Source organism: Tinamus guttatus, unplaced genomic scaffold (assembly GCF_059628265.1).
Source record: "Tinamus guttatus ecotype Peru unplaced genomic scaffold, ASM5962826v1 Tinamus_guttatus_pri_ptg000007l, whole genome shotgun sequence".
Classification (NCBI taxonomy): Eukaryota; Metazoa; Chordata; class Aves; order Tinamiformes; family Tinamidae; genus Tinamus; species Tinamus guttatus.
Genome location: NW_028288541.1, coordinates 1,493,991 through 1,518,031, shown reverse-complemented (window position 1 = coordinate 1,518,031; position 24,041 = coordinate 1,493,991). Strand labels below are relative to the sequence as shown.

At 59.6% G+C, this 24,041-nt stretch overlaps 1 protein-coding gene across 2 annotated transcripts in view; it reads right to left on the bottom strand.

Annotated features, from left to right (window-relative positions):
- PPARGC1B (PPARG coactivator 1 beta) overlaps window positions 1-24,041 on the bottom strand; it is a 54,723-nt gene that overhangs the window by 15,456 nt on the left and 15,226 nt on the right. The window lies entirely within an intron of this gene.

Below are 24,041 nucleotides of genomic sequence, written 5' to 3'. Positions count from 1 at the left end.
TTTAAAGTAATTTTTGATAAATGGCACACGGAGGAGCAATTACACAGCAGTCAAGAGAGTAGACAGGCACCTCTTCGCTGTGCATTTTGCCACAGTTTTGCCACTGTGCGTTTGTACAGCCCGACATCGGCTGGGATTGTTTCTAAAAGCTGCCCTTCAACAGGCAGCAAAGCTTCGTGAGTCCCTCCTGCGCGAAGCTCTGTGGCAGGTGTTGAAATAGCAGTTTACCAGCAGAATTGCCTTGTCTCCTCTGGTAAGCATGAGCTCAAAGCTGTTTGCACTCTTAAATGGAACGTAAGCTATTCCAGCCTTTGGTGAGGTGTGAGGGATACTCAGGGCTTACCCAGCTGCCCGGAGCCGGCAGTGCTCCCCATCCCCTGTCTGAGCCCCCTGGAATAGCTTCTGAGCTTCCCATGGGAGCCCCCCATCCCCTTTCTGAGCTCCTCGACCCCATCCTTGCAACAGGGCATCCCCCAGTGAACGCCCAACGCTCAGAGAGGAAGGGAAAATTCTTCATGGGAAGGTGTGTCTCCTGGCAGCCCAAAGGCACCGTGAAGACAGCGCAGACCCTGACCCCAGTATCTCCTCCCACGTCCGCCTCCCATGTGCGCACAAAAGAAGAAGAATGTCATAGAAAAGAATCAATGTCTGGGTGCACACAGGGCGATCTACGCTCTAGGAACCAAGCTAAAAATATCCATTTAATCACAGAAAGCAGCTGAGACCTGTCCTGTTTCTACCTCATTCCCAACTGCTGCCTTGCCATAAAGCTTCATGGCTCTCTGAGGAGCAGAACAAATGATTGCATTAAGTACCCGAGCGGGGAAAGCGGATGCCCGCCTGCCACTGCTCTGCCAGTGCTGCCACTTGCTGACAGCAGGGGCAGACCTCAGCACGGGGGAACGCAAAGGAAGGAAATCACATTTAAAGTGAGAAGTGGCCCTGGGCGAGCGCTAATTTGAAGCCTTCCCACCCTGTTTCCATGCCCCAGATTACAGAAGCACGTGCGCACACCGGAGGCATCTGCTCCGGGCTGGTGCACGTGCCGTTGCTGACACCGGCTCGTGCTGCAGCACTGCTGCAAGCTGGATGGCTGCTGGGGTCTCCATGCCAGCGAGACAGCAGCTTTCCATGGACAAATCCCTATGCTGGAGGGATGGGAGGCAAGGCACAGACCCCGCTCCCAGGCAGCACGAAGCCTGCTCCACCACCAGCTCGCTGCACCCTCCGGCCCCCGGCCCTCCGCTGGTTGTGCCCCCAGCCTGCAAGCCCAGGGTTCAACCTCAGAGGGGAAAGGTCTGCTGCACATGCTGCTGGGATTGGCTGCCTGGTGGGAGTTCTCTGGTGATGAGGGAAGCAAGTTTATTTACACAGCAAACGGATTTCGAGCAGACAAACATGTGAGCATGTAAGTGGGGCTGCAAAGAGAGGAAAAACACCATGGGCTCCACTTCTGAAGTGCCCTACAAGGGTCTCCTCCGCAATTCCACAGGAGGTGAAAGCAATTTAAAACAAGCTGCAAAAATGGAAAAGACAAGACACTGTTTTTCTCTTTCTCTCCTTTTTCATTCTGTTCTAGCTGGGCTATTGTGGGGTTGATGGTTTTGCTCCCCAGGCTGAGGGAAATGTGCTCCCTGAGGGGTCCAGGGCACGTGTGCCGCTCCGGAGGCACCGTGTGCGCGTGCGCGTGCTGTCTATCCTCCGCACTGACCCGCTGCCTTCCCTCCCTCCCGCCGGGAGCACAGCAGGAGGGACGAGTGCTCTGAGGTCTGCATGAGTGGGGTGCCCAGCTTCGGAGCACGGCTGATGCCACGGGGCAGCTCACAGGGCTCCTCACGGTCAGCCCAGACACCTGCTGCCACAGCCAGCGCGGACGAAACGCCAGCAGGAACCCACCAAGACACCCGATCTCCAGGCACACGGGCACGTCACCCTCCCCAGCGCCCTCCCCTCGGCCAGGCTGCCCCAGGCTTACCAGGTGAAGGCCCCTCGTGCCGAAGGACCTCTCTTGCTTTGCCCGGCTCTGCAAAGGGTCCCATGTGCCTCCCACAAGGGAAGGCACAGGACGGGGCGGACAGGAGCTCGTCCGAAAGGTGCTAGGGCAGTAGCGAGCATGCAGCACGCTGCCCAAGACAAGGGCACAGTTCGTGTCTCGGGCAAACCCTGGGAAGGCTCCAGGTCTGCACACTCCATGCATGCGCCCAGGCCAGGACTGCTACAGCTAGAGTAGAGTCTACAGCTCTACTCTACGGGACGCCTCCCCTGCTCTCAGGTGGCCAGAGTGCAAGAGGCGAAGGCACTGCTGAAGCAGCAGCCCCTGAGGGCTGTCCTCCACGCTCCCAGGCCTGCGGATACATATTGGAGCTTTCCTGCTCCCGCTCCGCTCGGGGAGTGATCCCGCGGCTACTCTGGCATTAGATGCCTTTTAGCCTTTCGGATGTTCCTGTTACCTGTTGTGGCGTGCCCTGCTCTGCTTCGCCATGCTCGCGCCTGCCCCAGAAAGAGTCTCGCAACAACTTTGCTCCCCCTTCTCCCCAAGTCTTCCCATGGGAACAGAGGCAGAGGCTTTTATTTTTAGAAAAGCCATACATACGTGCATATATATATGTGTGCGTGTGTGTGTGTGTGCATTCAATTAAAAATAGCAAAGCAGTCAAATTCTCCTGCTCCTTTTGATATGCCACAAGGGAAAAGATCCTGGTGCTGAGATCACAAGGAGCAGCTGACACCAGTGCTTGGGACGTCTTTTGATCAACTCCACAGATGTGACACGTCCCCATTGGCAACAGAGCTGGTAAAAATAAACTCCTGCAACCTAAGGCCACCTCAGGCGCTGAGCTGCCCTCCCTTGGCACCCAGGGGCCGTGGGTCGGTGCCCTGGCACTGCCGTGCTGCTTGCCCATCCCGAGGGAACGGTGGCTGTGCTTCCAGCCCAGGAGAATCCCAGGTTCCCACCCAGTGCGGACCAGAAGCACCTGAACATTCACGTCTGCTTTTATGGAGCCCCCTCCTCCAACAGAAATGGGGAAGAGCCTGTTCAGCACAAGAGCCCACACACCCGCCCAGCACAGAGCGGGCTCCGGCGAGCTCCCTGTGCTGCAGAGTCATTCCAGGTCAGGAGCAGAATAGGGCACGGAAAGCTGATCCTGCCAGTGCCGCAGCAGCCCTGCTGAGGGAGGGCTTCGGTCTCCAGGGGGATCGATGGGCTGGAGCACCTTTAGCGTGGCATCCAGCGCACTCAGCAGTGGGAAAAGCGCTGCCTCTTGGCCCCCTGCCATGGGCAGGGAGACTGGGGCAGGCTGGGGGAGAGGCCAGGGTGGCAGGGGAGATGCAGAGCGCTGACCTGGCTGCCCTTGGGCACTAGCTCTCATCTGCTCTAGCTCTCTCGTTTCCCACCCTTTCCATTTCCTGCTGCCTTGGGAGAGGAGTGAACTTTTGTTCTAATTTTACTCGGGAGTTTGTAGGAAAATCAGCCATGGGTTCTTGGTGTGCAGCCAGCAAACACCCATGGAGACACGCTTGAAAATTCGGAGCCATCCGCCAGTGCCGACACCTGGCCCGTGCGCACGGCAGCACGGCTACACGCACAAAGTTGCAGGGAAATCTACAGCTTGTCTGATCGTCTCTGCCAGAGCAGGCGGAAGCTCGAGTGACGAGGACGCTGCACCACTGCCACACACCCACATCCCTTTGGGAGAACCAGGACTGAAGGCCCCAACACCTCCTGGAACAGGTGTGACCCATAAGCAGCATCACACGGAAAACTCGATGTGAAAGCAAAAACTGAAAGGTGGAGGGCACCTTGGGGCACAGTTCTTAAAGGCTTGTACTCTGGCTGGGCACAGAGCACATGGTATCTCCACAAATGTCAAGAACCTCATGAAGCTCAGCAAAAGGAAATGCAAAATCCTGCACCCGGGGAGAAATAACCCATGGACCAGGACAGGGTTTAGCAGGCATGGTGGTCATGGGTTCACCACGGGACTCAATGAACTTGAAGGTCTTTTCCACCCATAATGATTCCATGATTCTGTGAATGGCTGGGAGCCTGTAACCAACTCGAAGGCAGCTTCTCAGAGAAGGACTGGGTTCCTGGTGGACGCCAGGTTGAACATGCTGCTCAATGTGCCCTAATGGCAAAGAAGGCTGACGGTATCCTGGGCTGCATTAGGAAGAATATTGCCAGCAGATTGAAGGAGGTGAATCTGCCCCTCTGCTCAGCACCAGTGGGGCTCATGTGGAGTTCTGGGTCCAGGTTTGAGCTCCCCAGAACAAGAGAGACACGGACATATAAGAGTATGTCCAGTGAACGGCCATGGAGATGATTAAGGGATCTCCTATGAGGAGAGGCTGCGAGGACTGGGCCTCTTTAGCCTGGCACAGAGAAGGCTCAGGGGATATTACCAATGAGCACAAATGCTTGGATGGCAGGGTGTAAAGAGCACGGCCTGACACTCTGCTCAGTAATGTCCAGTGACAGGACAACAGGCAACAAGCACAAACTGAAACACAGGAAATTTCCGCTGAACATAAGAGAAATGGTCAAACCTTGGAGCAGACTGTGGCGGTTACATCCCTGAAGAGATTCAAAACCCAGCTGGACATGGTCCTGGGCAACCAGCTCCAGCTTCCTCTGCTTGAGCTTGGAAATGATCCACAGAGATCCCTGCCAATCCCACTACTCTGTGATTCCCGTATCAGCCTTGTCCAACACGCGTTCAAAGACGAGCTGCTCATCTTGCTTTAAACCATGAACTGACTGACCTCAGCTTTAGCAGAAAAGCAGTCACAATTATAGGACAAAGAGGCAGCTGCACTTGTATTTGCAAGGAGCTTCAATTCTGTAGACTTTGCTTACTGAGAGGACAGAGCATCAGATTTTTTATTAATTCACTACTAAGCATGCACAGCACTTCCCTGCTGTGAGGAGTTTATAACTTAAATCGTGAAAGCAGGGATTGCTCTGGGAGGCCAGCAAGACTCTCATGCTGAGAGGTCTGTGCTTGCTTTGTGTCCCTACCAGGGGCTGCAAGCATTTCAGAGCACTGATTTTGTGAATTCCTGGGGACAGTTTGGAAAACACGAGCTCCGGAGCCTCCCCCTTACACTCACCCTGCCCTGAGCCGGTAACGCACACACGATCCCCGCTGCCAAACCAGCAACAGAGAGGAAGCACAAGGGGCAAAGCTCCAAAGCAGCCACTGAAGGACTTCCAGAGGTCATCTAGCTGATAGTGCTATCCTGGGAAGCACTGACTGAACCTAACGTTTTCCAGACAAGTATTAGGGCAAGTTTTTCTTAGAAATTACAGGCAATGAAGACTCTAGGCCTTCTCCTGGAAACCCATAAAAGCAAATAAAGATGAGTGCTTCTGGTAGCTTTTCGGCAGATGTTCCCTGTATTACTGAGGCTGTGTTTTCCAGGGAGCAGCCCAGGTACTGCTGATGCCATCAGCTCCCTCGACTTCAGAGGGGCTCTGAGGAGGGCACCTGCAAGACGACGTGGTGCTCAACTCCCCATCGCTTTGTGAATGCCCTTCTCCTGTAGCTGCTTCCCACAGCCCTTTTCCCTCCTGCTGGCAGCAGCCCTGGCACAAATGAGGCCGGGGGCGCTGGCATGGAGGTCGCCTTCCTCTCCCTGCCGGACTGGGAAGGCGGTGGATGGGCAGGACCTGCTCTTGGCACCCCTGCCGTGGGCTGTTCTGCCGTGGACGGGGAAGGCAGCCCAAGCAGCTCCAGCCTGGGGATTCTTAGAGGCCAAGTTCTGCAGCTGAGCATGAGCAACTGCTGACCAGAGGTACATCCAAGGAGACTGTGTTCAACCAAGCTGTGATTTAATGCCGGCCCTGGAGGTCATGGAGACAGCAGGTGGGATATTCCTCTGGAAAGTTAATTTTCAGATCTTCCCTCTGCTTTGGAGCAGCTTTAACTTGGGTGCAGGCGCATGTGAGGTCTTATCTCTGCAGCGAAATGAGGTTTCTCTCCAAGCCCAACTCTAATTCAAATATTGGATTAACAAGACAGGAAATGTCTTCCCCTTTTTCAATGTGAACTTGGGCTCCTCGCACTAAACTGCTCCTTCAGTCGCAGCAGTGGTTAGAGAGGTGGGTTGGGGCCTGGGCGATGATGCTCCACGGACAGCAACACTAGAGCCAACCTGCCCAGAGCTCCACTTGCTGCAACCAGCTTGCTCTGGGGAGCAGCCCGTGCCACATGAAGGCAGCCTTTTTGCTGTCTTCTTGCCTACAGGGCTAAAAATGGGAATTTACCACCTGGAGTACAGCAGCCTTCAGGGCAAACACTTAGGCTTTGTTTTTGTCTCATCTGTGGCAAGCCACAGAAGCCAAGCTTTAACCCCGTGCCTCATCAAGACGATGCATGTTTTCACCTTGGAAAGAAACAGAGTGATGATGGTTTCTCTGTAAAGAGACATGGTATCTCCAGACAGCGTCTTTGCAAAACTGTAGCTTCACGACCACGTGAGCAATGAATCAGTGGAAGGAAGCATTTCAACAGTGCCAAAGCGCACTGCTCCGTGCAGTGCAGCATCTCAGTCCTCCTTGCCACTTGCTTACCTGGGCTTTTAGCAGGCATATTGCAAGCAGACCAGATCCTGCCATCCCTGGGGGAAGGGGGTGGGGGGGGTATTTGGGTATCTGAGAAGGCACAGACACCGCTGATGAGGAGATACCAGGCAATGATCTCTAACGCGTCTCGCAGAGGCAACCTGTCCTTCCTGACAGGGCTGGCAGCCACGGGCAGTGCGAAGCTGCAGCTGAGGCCACCCAAGAGAGCCAAGTCCGATGCCCGAGGCGTTTAGCTGGCTTAGTGCAGCCCTTGGAGGGGCAGGGATCGGGCAGGAGAGACCTGCAGGCCCTGGCGGTCCGGTGTTTTCTCCTCTGTCGCACCCTTCCCACGCGGCACCGCTGGCACATAGTCCCACGTCACAGCGCAGGGCACTTAGAGGGGTTTTGCTGCCCCTAGAACAGCACGGCTGGAAATTTCCCTTATCTAGAAAACTGCTGGTTCCAGCTCCTTGAAGTTGTGGCCAAGTATTTTGCAGCAAGGCTCAGAGCACCCTGGGCAATCACATACGCCGCTGCTCATGCGTAGTGAGGCTGCAAAAGTTTAAGCTTCTGAAGTCTGCCGGCGCTAAAACGCTGCGGAGTGAGCACAGCAGCTTCTCAATAACTTAATCCCATTTCAGCCTGGAAGGCCAGATTTACATTGTCATTTGCATAAGTGTCCCCAGGATGCTTTGCAATTGCCTTGTCACTCACATGTCACTTTGCCGCTCTCTTTCCAAACAAATAATAATAAAAAAAAAAAAAAAGGAAGGAAAGCAGTAGTTCTTCTGAAAGCCAAAGGAGCCGGGAACAGGCAGGCCACCTACTTGCAGAGGAGCAGAAGCGGTGACTCATCTGCGTGCAGAGCCTCCTCCTGCCCCACAGCGAGATGCCTACTCAAAGCGCTAAGGGACAACTATACATTCACACATGCACTGAAGACACAGAGCCCCAAATGAGCCCGCAGCGTTTAGGCTGGGACCCAAAGAAGCGCAAGGTGAGAAGAGGCAGGGGGAGCCGCGTGCTGCCTCCCTGCAGCCTGTCCCTCAGGGCCGCGCGGCCGCCAAGGGGCAGGAGGAGCTGCCCATCGCCGTCCGCACCCCAGCCCGCTTCCAAAAAGGAAATCAAATCCGCGCGCAGGGGTTTGGAGAGAGCTGCCTGGGCTTATCAGGGAAATCCGTAATTACCGACTGCCTGAAACACAGATTAGGGCCATGCAGGGAGACAGACTTTACGTGGGCGACCTCCTGGCCGGACAGTGAGCAGGGCACTGGTGGCACTACAGGCACGGCCACCAGCCCTCCCTCACGCGCTGACACGCGACCCCTGGCCAGCACGTGCCTGCTGTGGGGATGGGACAGCGGTGACATGTAGCACCTCGGCCTTCGGCCACGTGCGAGGAAGAGGAGGGCAAAGGGAGCTGCCTTCCAAGGAGAGAGCCCAGTTACCCCAGGGCTCAAGCGGGCCTGGGCGAGGGACCACGGAGGGGACAGCAGCTCGTGGACCGGAGGATCAGTGCAGGACAGAGGTGCGCATGGAGTGGACTGCTATAAATAAGCGTAAATACGGCATGGAGGCACCTGGCCAGCGCCGTGAAGGTCACCACGGTGCGTGCCAGCAGATAAGCAGCCCCTCTCCCCACTGGCATTTGACAAAATGTCACTCAGAAGGCAGGAGACGCGGTGTCAGGTTGTGCCTTTTGTCAGGCGGCCCCTCAGGCGATGGGCGAGTATTTATAGCCCCAGGCACAAAGCTGAGGGCGAGCGGCTCCGGGCAGCAGGCTGCAAGGGACAGGGGACCCTGCGAGCCGCAGCAGTGCTGGGGGGCAGCAGGAGGAGCGGGGAGGGCTACGGGCCTCACTGCAGCACAGGGCTCCCAGCTGCGGCCGCGGTGCCGGGCAGGAGCCGCAGGGCACCCCTCGCTGCGCTGAGGCGCCCCGGCCACCACAGGGACCCGCAGGACCTGCCCCCTCGGACCCGGGCTCTGTTCCTCTGCACTTCTGCTTTTTGCTTTTTCTTAATTTGTACTCACTGGTTTTAATGATTCAGCCCAGGCAGCAAGAGGAGAAAACCCCCACACCACCGTCATTTAAAGCCTGGACAAAATAAACACGAGCTTCATCCTTTCTTGCTCAGGAACGAGCACTATCTGCCCAGACGGCGTGGCGCCCATGCCAGGCGCAGGGTGCCCCATCGCAGCCTGCGGAGCGGCTGCCCTCCCGGCACAGCTGGAAGTGCAGCGGAGCAGGAGGGACGCGGGGGGCACGGCGGGATGTCACCCTGCTCCACGCGCCGGCCTCGAGCTGCCGCCTGCCAGGAGGGCGCAGGGGCCGGCACCCGCGCCCAGGGCCTGAGACGCAGCTCCCCCCACAGAGGTGCTCTCCCCCACTGGCTTTTTCTTACCTTAGAAGGGTATAATTAAGATCAACCGCGAGATGCAAGGAATAGGGAATATTAAACATTAACTGCAAACAATAAACTTGAACTTGCCAGGATAGCTTTGATACGCAGCAAAGATGGAAGAAATTGCAGTAACCCATCCCTGAGTCATAGCGCGGAGCCAGAAGAAAGGAGCCTGCGATACTGTTTATAAGGCCCTGAATAAACAAAGGTTTTAAACAAAGGTGTGACTAGTGAGGAAGAAGTCGGTAGCAAAGGTGTATCGTATCACAGGTTATAGAGTTGCCTTTTTGTGCTAGACTCAGCAGCCGTTTATTTCGGACTCCAAATCTCAGAGTCCACCTCATTGCTCCATGAACTCTGGAACCACCCAGCTACCGGCCGCGAGACCCATCACACTCCCTGCGCGCCAGGCGAAGGGCGACGGCAGCAAAACTCTGGCCGTATCTGCACAGCACCTCCCCGGGCACCGGCGGCCCCGAAGAGCCTCGTCCCCTGTGCAGGGCACAGGCTGCAGCGCACTGCTGCTTCGCCGTGTGCCACAGCTCGCTGTGTGGGGTGAGGGCAGGCCGGGCAGGCGCAGCCGGGAACACGACGTTCCCAAAGACAGACCTCGTCTCTCGACGGTCACTAATGGAAGCAGCGCTGGCTGCTGTGCTGCCGAGCGCGCCGGCTGCCCGCATCGCACCAGCCGGCTGGGCAGAGCCGGAGCGCAGGGCGCTGCAGAACAGCAGCGCTAGCGCTGGGCATGCAGCACATGGACGGGCGCCCTGTCGAGGCCGCGCGCTGCCCGGCTGCAACGTCCCTCCTCGCTAGAGGAGCGAGGTGGCTTCAGCCCAGCTCGCCCTGGTGTGAAACCAACCCCTTGTGGTGTCTCTGCAGGCGCATCCCGGGGCCGCGGGCAGACGGACAACCTCCTGCACTGCGCTCCTTGCCTGCCCGCCCGGCCGCGATGCCAGCGGGACCGGCAGAGCCGCCACACCGAGGGCAGCAGCCATCCCAGGGCGGCCAGGCGGGCATCAGGCTGCCAGACACTGCTGCCACCTCCTAATAAACTCCTCGCTCTCTGCCACGCCGCAGAGAGCAGCACGGGCAAACAGCCTTCGCGTGCGCTACAGCAAGTAAGAAAGTTCGGGGGGATGGAAACCTCCCCTCAGAGCAGACGGGTTTGGGCAGCCAAGCCAGGGGTAGCAGCGCAGCATGGAGGTTTGAGCTCGCCTCGAAAAGCTTGTGCAAGGACGAGACATGGGAGGAGGAATCTGCCCAGATCAGCTCAGGGGTCTTACCAGCCCAAACCATGGAGTCCAAGAGCCCTGGAAACAGAAACAGCCCAGAGGCAGCTCCTATGCTCCAGTCCAAAACTCACCTTCTCCTAGCAGTACTTCTGCAGAGATTGCACAGATCTGCACAGATTGCCTGGGCTATGCCAGCTGGAGAAGGACTGGAGCAAGAGGTCTCACAGCAGAGCAGCTTCAAGAGGTGTTTTGGCCCATAGCTCTCCACAGATGATGCCTACAGGGCCAGGGAGGTGTGGGGACCTTCACTAGTGGAGATTGCTCAGCTGGAGATGGAAAAAGCCAATTAAATCTTCCAGGAATCTGCTTTGCAAGGCTGGCTCTGCAAACTGCAGGTGTGCTCCATGGGCCCAGGGAGGCTTGAGGACGCCTCCACAATGCTACAAACCCCGTCACTGGGGAGCGGGACTCCCTCCCTGGGGCGGCAGGGCTCAACAGTGCTCAGGGCACAGGCCTGGCCGCCTGGAGACCACAAACTGCCATCCAGCACATGGTGGATCCCGTTGGATCAAGATCCTTCCCCAAGCCTCCCAGCTGGTGTTAGGTGGACAGCAGAAACACATGAGCATCTCCCCCAGCAGCCGTGCCCCGCAGGAAGCGGAGCGCGGGGCTGCAGCCAGGCTGGCAGCGGAGCTTGAGGCGATGGCCAGCGCCTCTGCCCACCGCCTCGCTCGAGTCGCCCCGCAGGGATGGGAGCCAGCGTCTGACTCACTAGGGGAGCTGACTATTAGCCACCTCTGCTTGTCACACAAATTCCCCACCATAGCAATCCCCTTCTTTTGAAAGGCAGAAATGACCAGGCAATTATTTTCAGTCCTTCCTCATCTCTTGTTCTTGGAGCCCAGAGCCACATGACGGCTGTGGGCAGGGAGACGCTGCCGGGATGGCCTCTGCGGGGGCCGAGGAGGGTGCAAGGGGCTGAGGAGGAGCAGCCCTGCCCCGTGGCCAGCAGCTCTTTCATAGGTCTGTTCACCATCCTGAGGGCTCCCTCCTGTAGCAGGACACCCAGCCTGGGGCATAGGGAGGACCCACATCCCGCACTGCTGTCTGCTGAGAGGGCAGGGGGACAGCACAACCTGCCTGGGCCTTTTTTGCCCTGAGGATATTGCAAACGTCCTTCGCTTGCCCTGCGCTCGCCAGCTAGGACCTGTTCAGCTCCATGGGCACCATGAGCCCTGATATCAACAGCTCTTCATCAACCTCCGGGCTCGCTGGCCCCCCACTGCTGGCCTGAGCCAGGAAGGGCAAAACCCTGCCAGGAGGGAGCGAGCAACTGGCTCTCCAGATCCCAGCGCTGTGAATACCAGGGAGGTTGAACCAGTAATAGCACTGGGAGGAAACCAGAGACGTTTCCCATAGGGAATGGTGGTAGAAGTCACCATTTAACCGTCGCACTGGACTCTTGCACTAATCCGAGCTGCCTGCACCACAAGCGCCAGCAGCCCTTGCCCACGCTCCTCGCAGGGCACTGCGTGCAGCCCCAGGCGCAGCACGGCCGGGGTCGTCCTGCTTGGAAAATGCTTCCTGGCTCTGCCAGAAGCTGCAGTGTGAAGCTCGCTAGGGTGTGTGACGCACAGCCGCCCGGGCACCGTGTGGAGCCGGTGCTCTCGAGAGCGTGAGGGGGGAGCCGCGGCCCTGGAGCGCATCGCAGGGCTCCATCTTTAGCCTGACGGGAGAGGGAAGGCCAGTGCGGTGTGAGCTGTCGTTACTGCAATACTCTTCCTCCCCGGCGTGGGGCACGGAATGCAGGACGGTGCGGGAGGCCACGCTGCGCGCAGGGGCGAGGGCTCGGCACTCATCCCTCGTGGGGCAGCCGCAGCTGCAGGAAGGCTGTAATTTTCAGCAAGTTTTGGCAGATTTTCCTCGTGAGGCGCTCTGTGTCAGCAGAACGGCGGCTGTGAAACGGGAGCTGAGGTTAAAGGCAGGCCGAATCCTGGCCCTTTACATACATATCTGATGGGGGGAAGGGGACCTAATCTGCTGGCTGCTGCACAGCAAAGCCCCGCACTATCACTTTGTTAGGTCTAGGGCTGCCGCTCCACAAAGCGGCTTCCCTGAGCAATTGGCGCCTTCCCTAATCTCACGATTTCTCCTGCATGGAGTGAGGGCTATCTGGACCGCTCACCTCCATTGTGGGAGCCTTCGCAGCCCACTTTGCCAGGGAAGGGGCACACAGGGGAGGGCAGAAAGCCCCTCTCCTGCCTGCCTGTCCATGCAGGGACACGTGGGAGGGCCAGCCCCTGGCCACGCTGCACGTGCCCTGCACCCCTCCACACCCTGCCTGCCGGGAGACGGGTGGCGGGGAAGGTTCAAGCACAGGCGTGAGGTCTGGGCTCCAGGGATTAACTCCCCTGGGCTCCCCTGGGCTCCGGGGATAATGCTGAGGAGAAAGGGCAAAAGCACCCGGATCTCTCAGCACCCTCTCGCTAGGCCTGTTCATTCATGCCCAGGCCTGCAGCCTGCCGGCGGCCACCGTGAGGACCCTACCAGCGCCAGCCCTCCCTGCACAGCTTCGTGCCCTCGGCCTGCACATGCCATATCCCAGCCTTCCCACGTGGGAGCCCTCGCGAGCGGCAGCATGGCCAGCAGAGAGGCCATGGCCACCCACAGCCTCGGGCAGCAGTGGGAAGGTGGAGCTGGAGCCCGGCTGCTCTGCAAGATCCCTGCCCCGGCCCTGCTGCCAGGCTGCAGCATCTCCCCTCCCTGAAGCTCCGGCTCAGGACGCGTCAAAAAGCCGTAGGGAAAGGAGATACCAAATGGCTGTGAGCTCTCCAGGCTGGGTTAATCCAAGCTGAGAATTCCATGGTGTGAACTCATCAGCAGTACGGATCTGTGGTACCATCCTAGGTGTCCAGTGGGGACCTAAGGCATGGGAAGGTGAGAGGAGAGCAGGTTGCAACAGGACTTGGGCCTCCTGGCCCCAGGCTGCGTACACAGCGTGGCGGGGTTGGGGCTGGAGGCCTCATCCCTGGCCAGCATCTCCAGCCCGGCGTGCGCCCGCTGCAGCCCCGGGAGCTGCATTTTCACCAGTACAACCTGTTCTGCGTGGGGATTTCCCAGCGTTGCACCAAGGAGGCCAGGCTGCCGCGCTGGCAGCGCCCTGCGGACGCCGCTGTCCTGGGAACACGCGGGGATCCTGTTGACCCCCACTCTGCGGGGGCGGCTGCTGGGCTGCCCAGGGGAGCGGGGCTCCGGGAGCAGGGCCCCTGCGCATCCCGTCCGAACGGGCCGAGGTCCCAGGCGCGCCCTCTTCTCCCCTCCAGAAGTGACTCACCCCAGAAAACAAGCGCTCCGAGATCTCCAGATAGAGAAATCCCTCTGAGGACAAAACGCTCATTTAGGAGAACATGCAAACCAGGGCGATCACACGCACATCAAGCCTCGCGCTGTGAAGAATTATCCCCCGCGAGGAACCACACCTTTCTCCTCCCGAAACCCAGCCGAAGAGGCACCGCTGGGGAGACGCCAGGGCTGCAGCCGCTCCGGCTCCTGCACGGCCACTCCATGGGGACCCGCTGTCCCCTCCGCGCCAGGCAGCGCGGTCGACATTGGGAGCAGGGTGCCCAATGGGACTCGATGGGGCGTCCCTGCGCTGCTGTCAGAGCTGTCAGTGTCCCCTCTACACGGTGTCAGCTCCCCACAGCGGTGCCCCTGCCCAAGCCGTGTCTGCTGATGGCTGAGGCAGGAAGGGACCTCTGGAGATGGTACAGTCCAAGTGCCCCCAGTTCCCACCCCGCGCAGTCATCTCTGACACCGTGTCTAGCTAACCCGGGCCAGGCTGCTCTTGCAAACCAGTCCTGCAGCCTGGCCCCGGCAGCCTTGTGCCCTGGGAAGCCGCTTCGCTCTGCTGCAGGCCCCGCGGCCGCGAGGCAGCAGGAATTGGAGCCGAGGGGCACTGCGACCGCGGGGCCGAGCACGGCAGGCGATGCGCAGTGGCAGCCGCGCTTCCCGCACAGGGCGCAGGAGGGGGTTAAGGTCACTGCTCCATGTGCCACCTCCACAAGCTCTGAGTGGCTCTGCGCTTGGCAACGGCTCCCATCACGTGTGCAGCTCTGGTTCCTCGGGACCCCGCAGCGCTGCGCCTTCGCCTTGCTTTTATCCCATCCATCTCCCTGCTCGGAGGTGGCCATCAGTCTCCCTCAGCTGCCTCCGCTCTCCGTGTCAGGGGCCTGCCAGGCGGGAATGGAGCCAGGTGTCCTTGGACAGAGGCGGCTTTGCCTCCAATGTCACCTTGGCGAGGAACGTGGCGGCTCCGGAGCCTGGCACGGTGCCGGCCCGGCCCGGGAGCAGCACCGGGAGCGCAGCAGAGCCTGGGAGCACAGTGGAGCCCAGGGCAGCCTGTTGCCTTCCACCCTCCTGCAGCCACCTCAGAGCATGTCCGAGCCCCGCTGAGCAGCCCTGCTACAGCCTCCCGAAATCTGTTCTGCTGCCATCGGTGACCAGGCAGGGCCACACGTCCCCAGGCGCAAACGGCCGCGGGAGCCGTTTCGGCTGCTTGGACTGTTGCCGCACGGTCAGGTGCCTTATTCCTCCTCCGGAAACGGCCTCCAGCTCCTTGCACATCCTGGCTGCCCAGCGCCCTTGGGTGCCTCTGTCCCCCGTGCTGAACAGTCCGCAGCTCCCCGTGCCACCCAGCAGTGCTTGGTATCCCACAATCAAGGGTCTCGTGGGTGTCCTGGGTGCACGGGCCCCGCGGCTCGCACTGTGTCGTGCTCTTATCCCGCACCAAGAGGCAGCTGCAACCAGCCCCGTCAGCGGGTCTCACAGCCCTTGAGGTGCCGTCCAGTGCACCTGTGTTGCCAATGCAGAGTGCGCACGGAGGGAAGTTCAGTTCGCCCGTGAGCGGCGCGCACAGACTCATCCCTCGTTGTGCTCGGCCGGGCGCAGCGCCAGGGCCGTGCAAACCCCGTGGTGCAGCAGGGGTGGGAAAGGGGCGCTCTGCCATGTGCCTGAGGAAACCTCCTCACTGCAACCACACTGGGATTTTCCACTCTGTCTGCATCCTTGGCAGGTTGCAGGGACCTTCTTGCGACCTGGTGTGATCAAAATTGGAGGAGTGCAAGAGCATGTGAGGGTATGGACAGAGCAGGGAGGGTAAAAAAAATAGTGAGGTGCTCTGAGCTCCAAGGGAGGGGTCTGTAGGAGCTGCTCAGCTTGTCAGCCACAGGCCAGACAGGCCACCGGCTTCTTCAGCCACGTTTAGCTCTGCAGGCTACGCCTCAGCATTTGGTTTTCCTTGTAGAAATTCTTCCCAAGTTTCTAGGAGGTGAGAGGATCCAGCATGGGAGAACATATGTTCCAAACAGCCTCCGACGCATTGCAGAACAGGGGAAAAACCCAGGATCTGAGCACTGTGCATCATCATGCAAATCTCATCCCACCCATGCCGGCACCACTCTCCCTTTGGCTGGGATGGCAGTAAAGCTGCAGCCCGAGCCACGTGCAGCTTCTCTGCGAGCAGCCAGCTTCCTCCTTTGCACAACACTTCTGCCTCTCCTTAGATTTCAACACGGATTGCAGGGAAGTTCCCATGCCCCCGTTTGAGTCAGCAGGGGCCTTGGCAGCCCTGGCGCCAAAAGGGGGATTTTGCCTAAAGCCCCGCAGGCTGCTGCACCCGCAGCGGGGCTGCACGGTGGCGAGCGCGGCACGGCCAGGCAGCTCTGCCGCAGCCGGAGCGCCGCGCGGGTCAGCCTGCAACAGCATGGAAACGCCACACGGAGCCAGCGGCGTCGGGCACCCGCGGCTGCCCCGCTCCTCCCGCTGCTGAGAGCAGCCCAGGGGACCCCAGCAGGAAGCTGGAGCGGGAGGACGGCTCTGCCCTGCAGACGCAACCTCTGCGCTGCTCCCTGGAAAAGAGATAGGAATCAGCCAGTGAAGCTCATGGGAGAGTGTGGGGAGAGCGGTCCCAGCCCGGCTGCATCGCTGCCTTTGCCAGCAGAGGAGCTGACACCAGGCTGGGACGACACGGAAGATGGCTCCGTCCCTGGAACATGTTTCTTTAGGGCAAACTTCTGTGCAACTACCCGAGGCTTTTGGCAAACTGCGTGGGCCGTGAGCCAGCGCTCTGCCGAGGCGCCCTGGCACGGCTTCGCTCCACAGCTCCTCCGGCGCCGGCCCCGCTCCTCGGGAGCCGCTGGGCTCTGTGCGGCTGCTGCGGGGGGGATTCTCCGCCTGGTGCCCGACGTCCTTGACAAGCTTTTCCACAAAGGTGGCATCACGCTGGAGGAGCAGGGAAATCTGCCTGCACTGAACAGTAAAATACACTGGCAACACTGACACTTCTCCAGACGCAGCATCTAAATATAGACTCCTCGTTCGTTCCCGTGCCGGCTGCTGGATTTGGTGCGGAAGGAGCCAGGGTGCCGGCACTAGCCCTTGCCCTGCCCACGGCCCCGGTCAGACCTCACCAGCAGCAGCAGCTGCATGAGCACACGAGCAGAGCGCGGCCCCGCTGCTCAGCTCCCCACTAGCCGCGGGGACAGCGTGCAGGGAGCAGCAAGAGGGGCAGTCTGGTGGCTGCAATATAACCCTTGGGCTGGGTGCTTCACTAGCATCCTGGCTGGACAAGGGGAAAGCTGAGGGCTCTGTAAGCTGAGCTCTGATGTTTGCACGCAGAGAGCAGTCTGGTCCTGGTCAAACCTGAAGGACAGTTCACCGGGATGGGAAAAGGCTTTGGAGGATAACTGGGCTCCTCAGTGAGGGTTCATGAAGGAGCCGTCTACTGTCTCCACAAGCCCATTTTTGGAAGCCTTTGACCAACTACCCCTTCAACCACAAATCAACATGCTCATGAGAGACACCAGACAGAGCTCTTCCTTTCTTTGAAGATGTCTCAGTAACCAGAAGGGCATCATGTCCCAGGTCACACTGACAGCGGGATAGAAAAGCCAGCCCTAGCTGGGAGGGATGCAACCCACTATAGAGGCTGGTCATTTGTCTACGCTTTTTACCAGCCCTGCAAAAAGCAGCTTCCAGCAGGTGCAGCGGCTGCAGAAAGAACCACACGGCTACTCCAGAGCACCTGAGAAAAAAAGGCAGCGACGCCGGCAGAGCCCTGCAGCACCCTGCTGACCTCAGCAAAGGACAGCAGCACAGCAGGCAGGAGCCGCATCCCCCTGCGGGGTGCACGGGACCTGCCACCGCACAGCACACCCAGGGCAAAATTCAGCTCTGCCTCGTCACTGCCGAGAGGACCGGCCTGGATTGCAGTCAGATTCCATAGGGAAAGCTGAGACCAACCTCAGCTTTTTTTAAAAAACTCACTGAGCCAAAACGCCTTGGTGCAGCCAGCCAGCCTCCTCCTCGTGCTCAGCATTTGATTAGTGTAGGATAGCTCAGTCTCATTCTTCTGCTTGCGTTGGTTTAAATGAGATGCAAAACAAAATTTACTACGAAATTACTCTTTTTGAATGCATCCCAAGAAACAGGAAAGGCACTGCTGCGCTGAAGGCTCCAAATCCCCCACTCGTGTATCCCAGCGGATTTCTAGGGATGCCTGTAGTGAGCAAATGCTCCCTCGGTGCAAAGGGATTCCCTTTGCTCTTCATGAGACAAACCATAGCATCCGTAAAACCTAAGCAAGGATGCTGAGCCAGCCCTGGAGAGATGGAGCTTCATGTAGCTTTCCTGCTGATGAAATGCAGGTATGGACCATCAGCCAGAACAGCCAAGGATGCCAGGGATCAACCTGGCTGCACTTGCTGCCTCTCTGGGACTACGGGAGAGGGATCATTTGCGCCAAACCCTGAGGTCACACAAGGATTTGTCGCTCTGTTCCACAGTCCCCGAGGGGAAGGAAACATGCCGCACAGTTTGCTGGAGACCGCATCCTCCTTGAGCCCTTGCCATGACTTTCTGGATAGAGATGGTTGTCCTATCAGAAGGGGTCCACTCTCAAGGCAGAGCCAACAAGGAAGGCAGGAGAGGACAGAGAACCTCAGAGCAAGCTGTCCTGAGGAACGAGCAGGAGGAAGGACAGGCCCAGGCCCGGATGTCTTAAAATGCTGGATGTTGCCCATGCTCTCATGCAAGGTGGCAGAGCATCATCCCCCAATATTGCCCTCACGTTGCCTCCCTATGACAGGACAGGGCCTTTTTTTGAACCAAGCGAAATTACACACCATTCTTGGCCCTCAGCCCCATGCAGGAGCCCTTTGAGGGGACGAGGACTAGACGTCAGCCCAAGCTCCCACTGAAACACCATGAGAGGCCGTCCTGACCCCATCCCCTGCCAGGGAGCCCTATCCCGGGGATCTCCAACAAGGCAGACCCAGCCCTGTGCTGCCGCACGGCCATGGAGCTGCACTCAAAGAGGCGCCGCTGGGAGCAAACGTCTGCACCGCGCTTGGCGCCGCGCGCCATTGAGACGGAGCCAAGGAGGACGGGAACTCCAGGCATCCTGCCTCCGAATGCCAGTGCTCCCAGACGGCCGGTTCACGCTGGGACACCTGCGCCATGGGAGGTCGGGGCTGGGCCGCGCTACGGGCCAGCGCCACCGTCCCCCACGACGTCTCCGCTCCCAGGACACCCGAGAGCAGTTCGTGCAGCTCCTGACAGCCCACCAGGAGGTCTGCAGAAGCCGCTGGCAGGGCCTTGGCCAGCTGGGGACCAGCGCTGGGCTCCATCTAGCATGGTGCAAACAGCGAGGGGCCGCACGGCAGCTCCCCAGCAGCCGCAGGCTCAAGGGCTGCCTCCCACCCGGGCGGCCATGGGACGCAGGAGCGGGGCCGGCGGCTGTGCGCTCTCTGGCCCAACCGCTTTGTTGCAGAGCAGCCGCAGAGGCAACGCTGGCACCTGAGCTGCCCCTGGGCCCGGCTCGCGCCACTGCCGGGGCAGGAGCCGCCCGCCACACACCCGTCCTGAGGCACAACCCTCCCAGGGCACAACCCTCCCACCGCACACCCTCTTATAGCACAACCCTCCCACCACACACCCTCCCGGAGCACAACCCTCCCATTGCGCAACCCTCCCGCCGCACACCCCTGCAGCGGCACAACCCTCCTGCCACACACCCTCCCGGGACACAACCCTCCCACCGCACACCCCTGCAGTGGCACAACCCTCCTGCCACACACCCTCCCGGGACACAACCCTCCCACCGCACACCCCTGCAGCGGCACAACCCTCCTGCCACACACCCTCCCGGGACACAACCCTCCCGCCGCACACCCCTGCAGCGGCACAACCCTCCTGCCACACACCCTCCCGGGACACAACCCTCCCACCGCACACCCCTCCAGTGGCACAACCCTCCTGCCACACACCCTCCCGGGACACAACCCTCCCGCCGCACACCCCTGCAGCGGCACAACCCTCCTGCCACACACCCTCCCGGGACACAAGCCTCCCGTCGCACACCCCTCCAGTGGCACAACCCACCCAGCACGTGTCTCTCGCTGCCCTCCTTTGCCTCCTCATCTCCGCAGCCCCACAGGCTCCTCTCCCTTGTGCATCCTGAGCCCACAGAGGCCTCTGGGGGACACCGAGTGTCCCAGGGCAGCGCAGGAGCTGCAAGTGACGCCTCCCCTTCCCATCCTGGAAACAGCGCCAGGGGCTGCAGAGAGCTGCAGGGCGCCTGCTCCTCTCCCATCACAGGCCCAGCCCTCCCGCCGCGCTTTCCAGCCAAGGGCAGCCAGGGATGCCCGGTGCTCTGCATGTCACCACTGCCCGCAGACACGCAGGGCTGCTTCCTGCTCCATGCTGAGCAGCAGCAGAGACTGCCCGCGCCTCAGCCACTGTGCAAGGCCAAGCACTTAGCAAATACAGTAATTGCACCACACTCAGAGCACCTCTGGGACCAAGAGACGTTATTGAGGAGCAGGATATTTCCCAGTTCTGAAATTCCATTTGAGTCCCCATTTCAGAGGCAGAGGGAGGGGAAACATTTTTGGCCCTTTTCCCCCTCATCCTACAATCTTCTCACAAGCCAGAGCACTGTTTGTTCTTCAGCCTGCACGGAAACATTCAATGAACCTCTTCCTGCCTCTCTGCATCTGGGCTAAGGTGGGAGTTCAGAAGCGACGTTCCTCAGGCGCACGTTGCAGGTGGCAGCCGGCCATCGCTGGGGGATGCAGGAGAACGAGGACGAGGAGGAGCAACTCGCAGAGGCCTCATATATGAGGAGCCCTCCCTGCACCTCCTCAGGCTGCCCCTCTGCCCTTGCTCGGGATCTGCCCAGCCAAGAGCTATGCAGCAACCCAAGGGACACCCAGACCTGGGTGCCTCCTTCTCCCTGAGCTGACGCCTGCTTGAAGCAGCAAAGACACTGGCAACCCAGTGGGCTGAGTGATGCGCTGGGGAGCGTGGCCACGCTCCTGACCAGCCCCACCCCTCACAGCCTTTCCCCTACTCTCCTCCTGCTTGCAGGGGCATAAACCCTTGCGTGACCACTGGTATTTGGGTGGCAGGCCACCAAGTCCCGTGCGCCAGGACATGGAGCCAGCAGCAGCTGAGAAACAACACGCTAAAATAAGAGTTGGCAGGAGGCGAGTCCAGCTTGGCTGCGACCAAGGGACGTACCCGAACCAGTGTGGGGATGCAGCTAGCGGCTCCTGTAAAACAGACCGCGATGGACTGCAGCACCGCGTCCTGCTGCACAGGAGCTGCCTGGCCTGGCGTTTCCCCCAGTTCTCCATTGCGGCACTGTCCCAGCACTGGGCTCTCTCCTTTCCCTGCTGTCGTCCCGGGACCAGGGCAGGTTTCCTGAGAAGGGCTCAGAGGCAGACGACGGAGCTGGCGAGCCGGGCCGGGCAGGAGCGGGGCCGGGAGGCAGCTGCAGGGCCGCGGCAGCCCTTGGACCGAGCAGTGGCAGCAGCAGCGCATGCGCCAGCAGCGCTCCCACGGTCAGCGAGTAAACATCCCGGGACGCCCGGCCAGCCAGATGTTCACAGGGTGGGAGAAAGCCGGGAAGGAGCGAGGGCCTGGGTGGGCAGCAGCCGGGCGTCTGCCCCTGGGCGCACGCCCGTGTCTCGGACCCCATTCCCAATTGCTGGCTCCATGGAAGGGCTCCAGCAGAATTGACCTCCAAGCCGGGCTCGAGCACAGTTTATTTCGGACGCTGACATTTGCTTTGCTTCTTCCCTGCTTGAAGGAGCTGTGTCTCTGTTCTCCCCAGGGAGGGCTCTGCAGCTCGGCTGTCTGCGCTCCCTGCCCTGCTCTGCTCCCACCTGCTGCCTCGTGCCCGGGTGTCCCCCTTCTGCTGCCGCCTCCGGTCACTCAGGGCACGCGCCGCTCGGCCCGGGCAGCGCTGGTAGCCAGGGCATCGCCCGCTCCTCATCCCCATACATGCGTGAGGGCCAGGTCCATCCGGGTCCAAATAGTTCACATCACCAGTCCGTGCCTCAGTTTCCCCTTCTCAGTCCCTCGGCTCGAGACAGCAGCCCTCTCCCACCTTTCCCAGCAGGAGGATTTCGCTAATGCCTGTCAAGGGATTTGCAGCTATAACGGGCTCACTAAGTGCTTGCCGCGCCGGGGAGCCGGCTCGCCTCCATCTTGGCTCTGAGAGTCCCCAAGAAACCTCTGCAGGAATCGTGCCCTGGCCACCACCTCCTCTTGCTGCTGCCCGCCCGCCACCAGCACAGAGCAGAGCCACGTGCCTGGCCGGGGACACAGCCCTTGAGCGGGGCCATGGCCACAGCGCGGCCGGCGCGAGCGACAGGCCCTGCACGCCAAGGACAACCAAAGAAGGAAAGGAGCGGGACGGAGGAGACGGCAATGCTTCCTCGCCGGCCGGCCGGCCCATACTGTAAAAGGAGTGGGAACGGGGCTGCACGCTCCGCTGGGGCTGCTTTGAGATGGCTGGGAAGCAGGGAGGAGGAGGAGGAGGAGGAGGAGGGGGAAGTTAACCCTGCAGAGGCTGTGCTGCCGCAGGGGGTGCCCCAGGCAGGGCAGGGACGTTTCCCTGCCTGCTCCCGACCCACCCCAGCGGCCCTGGAAGCGCTACCACCAGCCACAAGTTTGGGCGCCGAGCGCCAACGGGCGCCGAGCCAAGAGACGACCCCTGCGCCGGGCAGCGGTAAGTGGAGGAGGAGGCACGAGGCAGCTCCGGCGGCCACAGCCGCTCGGCCACAGCCGCTCCCGTGGCGCCAGCGGGAATGCTGAGGTGCCCGGCCACCCAGCTCTCACCCCTCTCTGCCCGCACGACCTGCGGACAGGGACCCCCAGGTGCTCACGGCTGCCCCACTGCTGTCCCTTGTACCTCCCCAAGGCGGCCTGCGGAAGGAAGAGCCCTCCAAAGCAAAGGCCAGCCCTGTGGGACAAAGGGGACCTCCATGTCCTTGACACCCACATTAAGCACCAGCTCCCCAGGAGAGCTTCCCAAGTGCCCACTCAGGCCCTGGGCAGGAGCTGGAGGGGGCAGCTGCCATCCAGCACCTACGGCCAGGGCCACTTCCAGTGAGGACATCATCTGGAGAAGTGAAATGTGGCCTGGAGAAGGGGACGGTGGCCCGTGCCCTCCAGTCAAGGCCCTGCAAACCCTCCAGAAGGACCTTTGGACATTTCTGTCCCTCCTGAGCTGCCCACGGAGCACAGAGTGAGGTTTCTCAGCTCCCCATCTCTCCTCACCATGGACTTGAACATTAATTAAGTGCTTTTCTCCTGCTTAATCAGTCTTGGCCTCTCCTAGATGTTTTGTTGGATTCATCAAAGCTCCAGGAATTCAAACACAGTGACTGCAGGAGCAAAGTTACTGGATATTTAACTGCAGCTTCCTTTCTTTGAAATGTTTATTGGCTATTGACGTCAAATAATTATTAAGAATTATTAATTAAGAAGGCACTTAAGAGTGTTGCTTTTGTTGAGGTTTTGTCATTACAATTATTTTATCAGCCAACAGTAAAAACATCAGCCTTTCCAACTGCTCGGAGTGAAGCAAAGCTCCTATAATTAATTTCCTTTTCCGCAGCAAACATTTTACTTTGACCTACCTTAGGGACTTGCCTTTCTCCAGGTGTGCCAACAACAGCTCCAAAAACACAGAGCCAAAGGGTATTCAAGGTGGCGTCAGCCAGGTCTGCAGAACACAATGTCCTCTCTAGCCCGTCAGATGGGACTAGCCACATCTGAGGAGATAATTTATTTGGGGAAGCACCCAAGAGCCCCAAATCCGAGGTGATGGGAGGATGCTAGGGGGAGCATGCAGTCATGCACAACCTCGGTGAATCCTTCACAGCAGGGAGCTGCTCAGCACCCTGGGGCTCAGCACCTAAGGACTCCCCCAGCAGCTCCTGCATGTGTCCTTGTGCCTGGGACTGAGGCTGCGAAGTCCCTTGGGGCTGCACAGGAGATGTTGCTGCCCAGCAGCCAAGAGCAGCTCAGAAGCCTTTGCCTCAGGGCCTCCTGACACCATGTCCTGGCTTGGTGCTGCTTATAGGGCAGAGCTGTCTTTAGCTCACACCCAAATAGTTTCTGAAGTTCTCCACAAGGAAGATGGAAGGTAGAAAATCCCCCAGGGGAAGGACCCAATCTTCTCCTACCAAACCGCATCCCGCCTGGCAGGCACCTTCTCATCCCTGTTCCAGCAGACATGTCCTGGCTCTTTCCTATGCCCCAGGACAGTGGGTGAAGACTGGGCAAGCCAAGGAGCCTAGCGAGCACAGGGGCCTCCTCCTGCACTGCTGAGCAGTATGAGTCCATCCAGACTTCACATCTTGCCCTACAGAGACCAAGAAAGTCACAGAACAGGAGGACTCTCACACACCCTAGCGAGCTTTCTCCACAAGGGCAAGCCACTTCTCGTTTCTAAGACATCAGCCAACACCCATGAATATATACATTTTAGAA